This window comes from Desmodus rotundus, chromosome 5 (assembly GCF_022682495.2).
Source record: "Desmodus rotundus isolate HL8 chromosome 5, HLdesRot8A.1, whole genome shotgun sequence".
Taxonomy (NCBI): Eukaryota; Metazoa; Chordata; class Mammalia; order Chiroptera; family Phyllostomidae; genus Desmodus; species Desmodus rotundus.
The window spans coordinates 15936211-15949804 of record NC_071391.1 but is presented as its reverse complement, the minus strand read 5'-3'; the positions used below and the strand labels follow the sequence as shown (position 1 = coordinate 15949804).

At 48.7% G+C, this 13594-nt stretch overlaps 1 pseudogene; it reads right to left on the bottom strand.

Moving 5' to 3' along the window:
* Positions 1 to 10592: 10592 nt before the first annotated feature.
* LOC112303470 (chloride intracellular channel protein 1 pseudogene) lies at positions 10593 to 11308 on the bottom strand (annotated as a pseudogene).
* Between the last annotated feature and the right edge of the window lie 2286 nt (positions 11309 to 13594).

The window sequence follows — 13594 nt, the reverse complement described above, 5'->3', positions numbered from 1 at the left end:
TTCTTAGGACACCTCTTCCCAGACTCAGCCTTGAGGCCCAGGGAGAGGCCTCCCCTGGTTGCCAGGGCAACGGCTCCATTGTTCCCACTGCGGGAGTTTAGCAACCAGGCCCCCTCAGTTCCTGGACCCTCTCTCCCCACCATTCTTGAGGCAGTGGAGCCCGCGGGGCCCCATTCTATACTCCGAAGGGCCTCTTTGTCAGGTCAGGATGTAGAGGAGGGGGAGACAGGCTGAGCGGTCACCATGCCAACATCGAATTGCCCACGTCCTCGGGGGAGAGGAGAGGAGGGGCCGGGGCAGTCAGACATTCAGTCTAGTGAGCAAGTTGCTCTACCTCTTGGCTCACCTGTCCTGGGGCTCCCACTGTTGCCACAGCCACAAGCCCCAGAGCCCACTGTGGGAAAGGATTTCGCTAGCTCTCTCTTTTTACACACAGTTTGCTCCAATTTTGCTTGGTTAAGCGAAGCTTGGGGCATAGACGTTCTCTTACGCATCCAGAATTTTCAGCCCGCAGGCTGAGGCCTGGCTGTGGGAGAGGAGCCAGGCTGTGTCCAACCACCCAGCCCTGGGGGTAGGGGGGCGGGGGGCGGGGGGGGGGCCATAAGCCCTCCCCCATTCACTCATGCATTCCCTCTGTCTCCTTCATTCAACAACATCCACTGAGGTGGACTCAGGACCTTCCCCCACGTTCCGCATTACTAAAATCATCTTACAGGAAAAACTGTTACTCAAAAAGACAATTGGCCCAAGGTGCTCAAAACACTGTCAGAGGCAGGATTCACTCTCAGGTCCGCCTGACTCCAACATCTCTACTTTCAGGTCAAGAAGAGATTATGTTCGCCCACCACTGACAGTGTCTTGACCACCCCGTGCATAATAAATAGATCGCGTATGGATGGAAAATAAAGTCATCCCAAGGAGTTTAAGGGCAGGGCACCTTGAACATAGTAGGTCTTTTTTAAAAGATTTTATTTATTTATATTTAGAGAGAGGGGAAGGGAAGGAGAAAGAGAGAGAGAGAAACATCAGTGTGGGGTTGCCTCTCATATGCCCCCAGCTGGGGACCTGGCCTGCAACCCAGGCATGTGCCCTGACTGGGAATCTAACTGGTGACCCTTGGATTCGCAGCCTGCGCTCAATCCACTGAGCCACACCAGCCAGGGCTATCGTAGGTCTTAATAAGTGTGTGATGGATGGATGGATGGATGGATGGATGGAGGGACGGACAGACATAATCAGGGTGACTGCTCAGGGTATTAAGACCAATAACATAGAAGACAATCATCCACTCATTTATGTATTCATTTGCACATTCATTCAGTAAATAATCACTGAGGACTGCAGGTACCAGGCACTGTGCCGGGCGCTGGGGATGAGACGAAGACAAGACAGAGATCTGGTTCTCGGTCTGGGGAGAGAAGCAGGCAAGTAACCTGTGCATCACAACGCGGGGTGGTGAGAGCTCTGACGGTCAAGTCCAGCTGACCCCAACGGCCCTTCTCATCTCCTCAGCCGCTGAGGCACAGACCCTCTCAGCTGAAACGGGTCCTAGTTCAGTTTTTACCGGCTCTGCTCATTCATCACCACCACCATTTTTGCCGTCTCCCCATACCACTTTCTGTTATTTCTTTCAGCAGACTCACTTATGAAGCTCTTAAAAAATTTACAAAACTTGGAAAATTTATGTTGCTACCAGACATGAAAGGTCAACATCATGGGTAAAATTAATTCATTGTAATCAAAGCAATGTTATTAAACTCGAGGGAACAAGTGTTGCTGGGATGGGCCCCGATTCTACAACCCAGTCTCTCACTTAGAGGGCCGTTCAGTGTTCGAAGCAGGTGTGCCGAGTGGTCCCCACCCATCAACATAAAGGCCTTGAAAAAGAATTAAAAGGGGAGGAACTGTTCTTAGTGGGCAACTGAATGTTATTTAGGGGCTGACATTCCCTAAAAGCGGTTCAGGTGAACTACGAACGTCAGCTATGCTGGTCAAGCAGTCTATCCCCCCGTGTGACAAACCCTGACGACCCCTGCCCCGTCCCCGTGTCCGTGTGGAAGGGTTGTGTGGACTGAAGGAGAGCCGGGGCGCTTCTGGATGCCTCTTCCAGTCCTCCAGGGCAATGCGGTGCGGTCCACCATCTCCACCCCACCTGCCACCTCACAGACAGCTGGTCTCTCCCTTGAGAGAGGCTCCCCAAGGGCAGAAATCTCCCCCTCCCTTCGCGCAGTGCTCAGCAGGGCCTCAGCCACTGCGGCGCTCACTGGCCTGCTCCTGGGTGCCGCAGCTGATTGGCTTTTGACATTTTCCTTGCCAAGCAGGTTATGAGAGAAAAAAAAACAAATAGGCTAGCATTATGCACACAGGAAGTGGGATCTGAATCTCCAAATTCTTCCTCCTCTCCGACACACACATAAACACATACACCCCTGTTGCCCATGCTGAGTCTATCATTAGAGCTTCATTCCTTTGCATTGAAAACCATTCCAGTTCAAATAAAAAGAAAACAATTTAAGACGGCAATTTGCTCATCATGCATTCTGATTCCATTTATATGAAATGCGCAAAATAGGCAAGTATATACAGACAGAAAGTAGATTAGGGTTTTATAGGGCCAGAGGTGATGGGGACTCGGGGGTGATAGTGAAAGTAATGGGTTTTTTGAAGTAATGAACATGTTCTATAACTGTTTGTAGTGACAGGTGCACAACTACGTGAATATACTAAAGATCATTGAAATGTACAATCTAAATGAGTGAATTGTGGGGGGTGTGAATTATATCTTGATAAAGGAGAGAGAGACAGAGAGGTGTCACATGGAATAAACTTGTTTTCTAAGATATGGTTTTGGCAGAATGAATGGCCGATGCTGTAGCACAGCTGGGTTGCATAAAGAATGTAAGGATTATGAGGTAGGCTGGCTGCCTCTACCCCTTCAGGAGAGTTTGAAGACATGGAATAACAAGTTCAAAACTTTGAATTTATGGCTCAGGACACAGTCAGAGAACCAAGGACTTGCCGTAACTGCCCTAAGAGAGCATCTTATACGTGCCCGAGAACAACAGCTTGTCTCTTAGAGCGAGCAAGTAGATGTAGCCAGAAGCCAGGTAGCGATGCTTAGCCTGTAGGTTGCTGATGGACAAAATTGATTAAATTCACAGCCTCACCAGATTGAAGTTAGGGCCATAATGAGGAAAGGCCAGAATCTCCAAAATTAGAATGGCGCTATTTAGGAGAACCCAGTTAACTCCGAAGACCCTGCACCTCGGCACCCCACTAGCCCTCTCTCACCAGTGTAAACAGCCCCTTTTGCCCTTCCAGAGGAGGCTGGTCCTGCCTTACCTGGAGGCTCTGTTGCTGTTTCCCCCCTCCACGCCTCACACATCCCCCAGATCCAATTGCAATATGCCCAGCTTGCCAATTATAAAGTTGGCCTAAAAATGCTTTGATGTCAAAATTTCCAAGTTTACATGTCAATGAAAACCTGGGGAATATTCACAGGAACCGGCTTCAATCATGCCTGAAGACAGAGAAAGAATGCAGTTTTAGCTCTGGCTGGAGTTTTTGGTGTGGCTGTGATTACCAGAGACTCCAAAGTTGGTGTGCCAGCTCAAGAATCTGATGAAAGTTCTGTTGTTATTTCAGTTGGCGAACTGAAGACTGAACTCAGCAATAGTCAAATGAAACTGAGACGCAAAAAAACAAGAAAAAAAATTCTCAGGTATAACGTAGGAAAAATGCATAGACTTGGGGAGCTAGGTACATTGAAGTGGATTTATCACGTGGGAATGGTGTATCCCCTGACAGGGACCGAAGGACTCCCCTCTCATCCAGACGTAGAGAAACACGTTGATGAGGAGCATCCACGGCCTTCATAAGGGCTATAGTTACAGTCCTCCATCTGCTGGGGGTGATGATGGAAGATGCTGCCACTGAACTGTGTCCCTGGGTTTGAACGGGGGTAATAAGGTCCTAGCATTGGCTATGTAGTGACAGTTAGTGACCTGAAGCAAAGCAGGCAGAAGGGCCAGAGCGACAGTCAGAATAAACTAACACAGGGATCTTGGGCGATGGCTGACTGATTATGAAAACCAAGGACTAAAATACACGGAGTATTGCATTAAGGTCCCGCCTGATCTGTAGAATTGGGGGGAAAAACTAGATCTAGAGCAGATCTGACAAATGAAGTCTCAGGACGTCAGAGACTCCGGGTATCCGAGGGTGATAGGGTTTCACTAAATTTCCAGGCCTAGGTCAGGTGAAGAGGAAAGAAGGTGTACTCTATACCATGGACACTGCACTGCAAATCTTCCTCCCAGTTTTCCTCCAAGGAAATTCAGTACAGCGAGCGTTCACTGGGAAAAGCGAAAAGCAAGACTTTTCAGGGCTTAGTGCTGGTTCTGAAACAATGCTTATTTCTGGTCATGGGGTGAGTAGGAGTTAACGGGAGTCAGGAAATAAATGGAGTTCAGCCCAAACCCTTTCACAGTACGTCAAATAGAGTCGTACGCACCTGGTCGTTATTTCTCTAGGTCCTGAATGTATACCTGGAATATACGCAGCAACCTGCCTGACCTTTGGATTAAGGACTGTCGTGAAAGGAAGGATCAAGTGAAAACTCCTGGTGAGTTTTTCTAACAAAGCAGTAAATTGAAATCATCGCCACAGTTCTAGGAGAATCGCAGAGAGCAGTGCTATCACGGAAGACTTGAAAACGTCAAGTTTGGTGACGCAGTGGTGTGTTGGAATCAGCCCGGCAGGCTCGTGAGAACTGTTACCATTTATTCACAAGAATTATTATGAGATTGTCAACATCACCTTGCAACTTCCTCTTCAGTGACGTCACTTTGAGAGCTTGAAATTGGCCACGGTGGGACTATTTAAACCATGAAAACTGGCAAACACTACAAATTAGGATTTTTTTTCCCTTTGAAGAGCCAGTTTACCAGCAAACCACTGTTGATCCCTATTACGTCCCCATTTAACTTACATGTTGGGTTTGGGCAGACGTATCTTGGATTTAGAGAAGGATGGCAGGTGATGTGAGAGCAATCAGACTGTGACTTCAATTGCTCTGCCGTTCTAGATCTGCGGTATTTGCCATGCCATATAAACAGAGCCTGCTGCAGATGGGCAGATGAATGGGTTCCTGCATGCTATTCACACTGGCTAAGATACAGAAACAGCCTAAATGTCTGCTCATGGATAAACAAAGAAAATATGGTATACACACACAATGGGGGACTGCCCCCTGAAAAACCAGAGTTATCTTCTGGAGGGTGGGCTCCTTGCACAGACTTTCCCCGCTAGGTGAGTGTTCTAGGAACCCATGTATTATCAGTGTTCCAGCTGGTGTTGTTGTGAGAGGCTGTGTTCAGCTTCAGTGAATTTTCCTGGAGACTCTTTCAACATGTTTGCCCAATTCATGATGAGTGATTTATAGCACACCTGCCCCCACCGTGCTGAGTGTTTAGCAGTTTTTGACCAAAAACACCATGCCCCTGTGCCCCACCCTTCCTACTCGCCCCTCCATCTCACCCTGAGTGACTTTTTCTGTTTCCCTAATGAAAAAAATCCTCAAAGGGAAACATTTCACCGATGTGGAAGAGGTGAAGCAAAAAAAAGGCAGAAGCACTAAAAAACATCAAAAGCGACAAGTTCAAAAACTGTTTTGAGCAGTGGAAAGAAACATTGCAATACGTGTATGGCATCGAATGGAGAGCACTCTGAAGGTGACTGAAGTTTAAACATGTAAGAACCAATACACAATTTTTTATAAATAAATTCTGGTTTTTGGGGGGTCCCCCTCTTGCAGCCATAAAAAAAAGAAAGCAATCCTGCCGTTAATGACGAGGTGAAAGACCCTGCAAGGCATAACGCTGAGTGAAATAAGCCAGACACAGAAAGAAAATACCACGCGATGTCACTTATATGTGGAATCTACAACAGTCAAACTCATAGAACGAGTTTGTCCAGCTGGTGGGGGAGGGGCTTAAATGAGGAGTCCGTGGTCAAAGAATACAGTTTCGGTCATGGCAAGTGATTAAGTCCGGGGATCTAAAGCTCAGCATGGTGCTACAGTCAACAATGCCACACTGTGTACTTGACATGTACCGAGAGTGTGTAGATACTGTGTTCTCACACAAGGAGGGGAGAAAAGAAGGGAGGAAGGAAGGGAGGGAGGGAGGGACCGAAGGAGGGAGGGGAAAGGAGAGAAGGGAAATTGTAACTCTGTGAGGTGATAGATGTGCTATTATGTTGACTGCAGTGACCATTTCACAATGTGTACATGTATCAAAGCATCACGCTGCGTACCTTAAGTGAGCACAACTCTTCTTTGTCACTTGTACCTTAATAAGTTGAAGAAATTATTAACGAGGCCAAGATAATTGCTTCCAGTCTTATATTGACAGATTAACAGGCTGTCCAATGGAATGAATTGACCCATAACCTGTATTGTTTATCATGTATTATTATTGAATGTAATGCACAACCTCGTTCTCTTTGATGGACTGTAAATACATTTGGATACTAAAGTTCTTTGCAAATAATATAAATATTACTAAAATGTATATGCTACTGTACTAATTGGGAATTCTGTCAGCTGTAAAATGAAAACAGGAACCCCTATATATGTCAGCTCACAAAATGACGTGATAATCAGATGAAATTGTCTATGTAAAAGAGCATTGTAAACTGTAGTGTCCTGCCTGGCTAAACTTAGTGTCACTTCCTCAAGTTCCACACCTTATCAGCATCCTAATTGTGCCCCCATAGCAAGTTGTAGTTAGTTTGCCAAGGATTTATCTTGGTTTCTACCTACAAGTTTATATTTGTGGCTATGTGATGAATATCTCTCTCCCCCACTAGACTGAAAACACCGTGAGAGGGGGAGGTCTGTCTGCTTTACCCACCCCTGACTGGCGGAGCCTCTCATGGAGTAAATGGCATACAGAAGAAACTCAATAAACATTTCTTTAAATAAGCGATTGAACTGAGTCCTACTTCTTGACTCATTGCCCTGAGACCCAGTTATCTGGATGAAGGGAACCCTCACCCACTAGAATTCATCTCATGACTCTCATCCAGCCAAGACTTGGTGGTGGCTTTGAGCTTATGTTAACCTCAGGTTACAGTTTCAATTTTGTGTCATTTAATGTATTGGTCAGGGTCCCAGCAGGAGGTGGGAGGCACTCTCAGATGGGGTAACCAAAAGTTTAATAAAGGGGCTGGTTAACAGTTTGGGCAGGGCTAAGGGAAGCCAGCAAGGACTGGAGCTAGCCCAGTGGGGCCCGGGTGCCATCACAAGCCCTGCTGGGGCAAAGGGACGAGGAGACCCTGGTGTCTGACCAGGGCTGCGGTCTTCACAAGAGGGATGCAGCCCATGCACGGTGACTCAGCTGGGAGGGAGCCGCAGAATAAACGTCCCAACTTTATTCTCTTTCTACCTTCCAGTCTCCTGCTGGTTGACTCTTGTTGGCTGAAACTCATAGGAGCCAAGGGGGCCTGAGAGCCCATTGCTACGTAAAGATAGGTCTCAGGCATAACTGCAGACGGACGGGTAGAGGAACGAGAGGAGAAAATAGAGATACCCAGCCCCAATCTGAGCCACACAGACTTAACTGAGAACCTCTTTGTCTTTCTACTTTTTGCTTGTGCCAGGCCTGTTCTCCACAATATCCATTGCAGACAGATATTTTCCCCTCCCTCTTTCTCTCAGATTTTAGTTTTAAGTTATGTTCATCAGGCGGGAAATTTTCCTGCCAACACCATTGTCGCAATCCCCTTCGGAGGTACTCTGTCCTTGGTAGAAGTCTGTTTCTGTAATGTAAGTCTTAGCTCAGAAGACCCAGTTCTGGTCTTTACCACTAGGGGACCATTACCCAGGGTTTGCTTTCTCTGTCAGACTTACCACTTGCAAGAATAAGAGAGATGCAAATGCCTCTTGACCTCCCACCTCACCCTCTGTAATTTCTACAGCTCCCCAGGGCTCCCAAGTTATGAGGTTCCCTTGGGACGTAGCTATTCTCCACTCCCTGGTCATCTCCCTGGGGCCCAAGGTACGCAAGCCAAGTGGACACTTCCACCTCAGGGATGTGGGCCCACACAGTCCTGGCTCTGGAGAGCAGGTCCCCTGGATACCCTCACTCATCCCCTTCCAACTCTGGAATTCTGGGCTTCAAAGCCTCTGTCTCATCTCTCTCTCAACTTCTGGCTCCAAATTGCCACACCCGGGCCACCTGATCTTTCTCTCACCTGACCTTGTGCTTGGTGCATTTTCCCTTGGACCAAGGACTTGGACATGAAGCCTACTTGCTACAGAAAATTCTGACCCCTATGGCCATAGGCTGAATATGCCCTCCCTACCTGAGTTTTAGCATCTCCTTTTATAAAGATCGTATAAACGTCTAAGCTCTCCGTTGGCCCTGAGGAACCCACGCCACCTCTCCCTTCACGCCTGGCCCCTGCTCTCCTTGTTCCTCAGTGGCAGCTGCACTCCTCTTCCCTGGCTCTGAGAGAAGTGTCCTTCTCCTCCACGTGCTTCCCCACTGGGTCAGCGGAGGAGGAGGACGATGCGGCGGGGCCTGGGATCTCCGTGCCTCCCAGCCCAACCGAGGCCCAGGAGGACGGTGTGTTTGGGAGGGGCGGTGTGGGGAGGCAGTCCCTGTCAACAGCAGTCCTGCTAGCAGACTAGTGGATGGGTGGGTCTCCAGAGCAGGAAGCCTCTTTGCCCAGATAGAGGTTTTGGGGTTCAGGGAAATGTAGGGATGGGGGGCAGATAATGGTGGCAGCCCTGCTCTTCTGAACCTGGGACGCTCCATGGCTCCTCCCAACACCCCTCTGTCCTGCCAGCTGGGGTTCCCAGTCTTTCACTGGGGTGACCTCTTTCTCCCCTCTAAATCACTTAAACATCGACAAGAAAAAGACAAACCCCGAACTCCAAACACAATAAAAAGCAGAGACAGGAGGAAAAATAACGAGGGATAAAAGCTCTCGGTCCCAGCTGCAGACAGAAGCGAGCTCTGACGTCCTTGGGCGCCCGGAGGGGTTAACCCTCTGCAGCCCGCGGGAAGCCGCCTCCACTCCGCGCCGGCTCCGCCCCTCTCCCTTGCAGCGGAGAGGGGTGCCTGTCGCCTGCCGTCCGGCCCTAGGTAGATGGCTTTAGTTCTCTGTTTTCGCCAAACCTGCAGGAGCTCATCTCCAGCCCCCCACCCCACCCCCAGCCCCAAACCTTTTGTCTCAGCCCCTCCTTAGTCAAAGCAATCTCGCCGGCGAAACTGAACCATAGGCCGGGTTCTTCGGGGACAGGGCATGGATGCCTCGTGTGCTTCCACCGTCACTCGCTTCTTTCTTATAGACTCTGTCCGCGAGCAGACGGTCGGGGCGCCGGGCGCATCCCGTCTCTGTGCCATTAATGACAGCTGCAGCTGTCAAGTAGGCCGGAAGCAGTGGACAAAGGACCCCAGATGATTGAAGCCACACCCCTTACCTCCTCTGAGAGCCCGAAGCAGGATCGTCCAGGGAGCAGAGAGCAAGGATTCCTTTCAGAGCCCCCATTTTCTAAAGCAAGTGCTAAGTCCACAGGGCGGTTTATCAAGAGCAGCATTTTCACCACTCCATTCAAATGACATTTTTCTGCATTTTTACACACAAGGGACTTTGGGTTGAGGTTCCCGAACCCCAGGACAGCACTGTGAGGAAACAGGACCTGCAGTGAGGCAGCAGGCTACAGCTCTCTAGTAAAAGCTGGTTTGGAGGCGTTCAAACCCCCTCACCCCCATGCCAGAGGCACCCCCGGTGGGTCTCATGCCCCTGCCAGGAGCCAGTTGCTCCCGGAACTGCGGAGAACTCCGGGGTGAGCTCAGATGGAGCCCCACACGGGATGGGGAGAAGGACATCCTCCCCAGACTGTGAACAGAAACACTCGGGAAAGAACCTTCCTCAGGCCTGACTGAGGCTGAAGTTGTCAGCATTTAAGACATTGTCTGGACAAGCAAGTCCCTCTGGAGGGGAAGTGTCTAATAGATGGAGAGGGAGATTTGGAGAAGGAGAGAAATATGGGTTTGGCACCGGGACTTTATTTGAGAGGCTCTGCCAGAGTGTAAAGCACACACACACCCCCACGCACAAACATTCATTTATTCTTTCAAAATATATTGACTGCCCCATAGCCACGCGTCCTGGAGATGCAGCAGCGATAAGGGCAGACTGCAACCCTTGTCCTCCGGGGTGTTAGTCTAGTGCAAACACTACACAACAAGGATCTAGCTTCCAGTCCTGACTTTCAGCCCTGGCCTCCCGCTCAGTTTCTGTAAAACGATGCTCATTACTGCCTTACAACACACCGAGAAGAAGAAAGAGCAGGACGTGATTTGAAATAAAATATAGATATTTGCCTATTGTTTAATTTGGTTTTTTTTTCATTCTGTATTTTATTACTGCAATACGTTGTCCTACCCTTCCCACCCACAGATCCCCTGTTCCTTCCCCTCATCCCCCAGGTAGTTGTGCAAGGGGCTCCAGAATTCCCTTCCCACTGGACATTTTGGAGTGTGTCCCTTGCATAGCCCGATGGAAACCACTGGGGCAGCTTATTTGAGGGCCTTGGCCATGTGCTCCCAGGCCATCATCTGGACAGGTAGGTGGGGACGAACTCTTCCGCGCACAGGCATCAGGCAAGTACCCACGCACCCCCGGCACACCTCAGGGGTGGAGAATCCACGGTACTTCTTACACACCACCTGTACTATGTGGAGCTTTGGCAACAGGCTGCTGTCCGCCAGAGTGAACTCATTGCCTTCCCGAACCTTCCTCTGAGGATGCCCTCCCCCTCAGCACCGGTCTCATCCACTTCTTCCGGGAGGAGGGGTGTCATGCAATTGTCTAAAACATTCAGGGCTTTCCGGAGCCCCTCTTCTGGATTATCATTGAGTGCTGGGTTTGAATTCTTGATGTACGCAGGAAATTTAGCAAATATGTCCAGGCCAGTTGTGTCTGATTCAAGGTTCACAGCTGCCAGCATGGGGCACCCGGGGTGGGGGGCACATCACTGCCTCAAAAAATTCCTCAGTCTTGTTGGTGTCTGTATGCACCTCTGTGCCATACAGCAGAAATGGGGACTGCCCTCCCCCACACAGCTCAGCAGTCTCAGTTCACCTCTTGGTGTCAACGGTGGTGACGCTGGAGAGACCCCCTTGAGCCAGAGCACTATGTCTCTGGGAGAAGGGGCAGTTCCCAGTCTTGCCCCATCACTGCCAGCCTTCATGAGCAAGTCAGCCTGCGGTTGTTCTTCAGCCGTGGCTGCCATGGGCCTGTTGTTTAATTTGCATTAAAACGCGGCAGGGCCATACTTGCACCAAAGAACTGACGGCAGATACTTGTGCCCCAGTGTCCACAGCAGCATGATTTGCAACAGCCAAAAGGTGGAAGGAAGCCAGCCAAGGGTCCATCAGCAGATGAATGGGAAAAAAGTGTGTATATGCACAATGGAATATTATTCAGCCAGGAAAAGGAATGAAATTCTGAGAATGCTGCAACATGGGTGAACCTTGACGACATTGCGCTAAATGAAGTAAGTCAAACATAAAAAGGCAATTTTGTGTGATTCGTCTTCTACAAAGTTCCTAAAATAGACAAATTCATAGAAACAGAAAGTAGAGTGAAGGTTACCAGGAGCTGAAGGGGAAGGAGGATGGGGAGTTTGTTTGGAATGAAAAAATTTTGGAAATGGGTAGTGCTGATGGTCGTACAAGTTATAATGTTTATGTTACTGTATTTTACCACAAAAAAACTCAAATATATGTGTGATATTGTGATGTATAACAAGACATATATAGTCTATGAAATTTCCTAAGTTTTAGGAGGAATAAAGGTAAAAGGAGTATCTTTTGTTATTCTGAATAAGCCCCTAGCAAATACACCTGAGTTTGTTAATGAGGTGACTTTTGAGAAGCCCCTCAGGATGGAAGCTGGTTGCCAAGGAAACCAACCTTGTGATTAAAGGGCTGGAACTTTCAGCCTCTGACCTGACCTCCTAGGAAAGGATTACCAGGTCGAGTTAATCATCAATAGCCCATGGTTTAACCGTTCATGGCTAAGTAACAAAGCCCCTATAAAAAACCAATAATATATGATTCTGGGAGCTTTGAGATTTCTGAACATGGGGAGGTGCTGGGAGGGTTGGGTGCCTGGACTGTGCATGGAAGTTCCACATCCCTTCCCACATCCCTTGCCCTATGCATTTTGTCCATCTGGCTATTCTGGGTTCTATCTCTTTATAATAAATCAATTAACTGGTAAATAAACTGTTCTCCTGAGTTCTGTGAGCCATTCTAGTAAATTATCAAACCCAATGAGGGTTGATTTATAGCCAGAAGATGCACAGGTGACAACCTGGACTTGTGATTGGCATCTAAAGGGCGCAGGGCCCGGGGGTGGGGAGGACCTCCTGTGGGACGGAGCCCCTAACCTGTGTGGTCTGAGCTGACTACAGGCAGTTATTGTCAGAACTGAGTTGAACTGAGGGACCGCCAGCGGGAGTCTGGGCAGTTGGAAAACCCCCCCATACTTGGTGTAAGAAGTATCCAGTAAACGGTGAGTAACGGAGACAAGTGTATTCCTTTCAATATTTAAACTTCTAGGAGGAGTTAGCCAGGAGGAAAGCACTCGATATGTGATTTTCTCAGCAGTGCTTTTCACCCACATCCACGTGAACACCAGACAATTGTGCATAAAGCCATAGAGAGCATTCTAATCCTGTTGCTGATTTCACTTCTTGTGACATTGTCATAAGCTAGATTATTTTTTCGGTATGTTTCTCAGCCCCACTGATGTTGAACTTGGCCTTAGGCTTGTTTTAACCAAAGAAAGGTGGTTAATAGCCAGCCACTTCTGAGCAAATGACTAACCACTATACAAGGTTTAACTAATAGTTCAGGAATCACCTATTTGTTCTTGCTTAGCAGCATTGGGGGGAGTGGGTGGGGGTTGCCAACTAGGAATTTTGGCCAAAAGGTGTTCCTCTTTAAATACCTAAAATGGGATAGAAGGCGATGGAGGAAGAGGGTGGAAACTGGGCCTATACCGACCAGGGTCGGCGGAAGAGAGAAGCGCACTGCTGAGACCTAGGTGGCATCTAGAGGCATCCCCTGAAATAGCTCCACGAACACGAGCTGAAATTCTGGAAGACTGGACACCTAGCGGTCATTGTGGTAGCTTTCAGCCCCCAGGCACAGCCGTCCCTGTCCAGTCTCTAAGGGGTCAAGAATGTTATGGCAATCTGCTGGGTTTTTGGTCTGTTTTCCAGTATTTATGGAGAACAAGAATTTTAGGTAACTTGGGTTCATTTTCTTTGGGAAGACATGTAACACTAAGTGTCCTCCCCCCTGTGACAATCCTTGAAACAGGGATGGGGGCTAGCCCCTTAAAAGAGAATCCCACCTGGGAGGGCAGGGTGAACAAAGAATGCTACCCAACGCTATGCAGCCACAGAGGAAAAGGCTTTGAAAGGGAGGTGACTGGCTTGTCTGAATGCCCCAAGCTGTTTTATGACCCCACACCTGTGGCCCACGAGGCTGCAGGAATATCCGCCCTG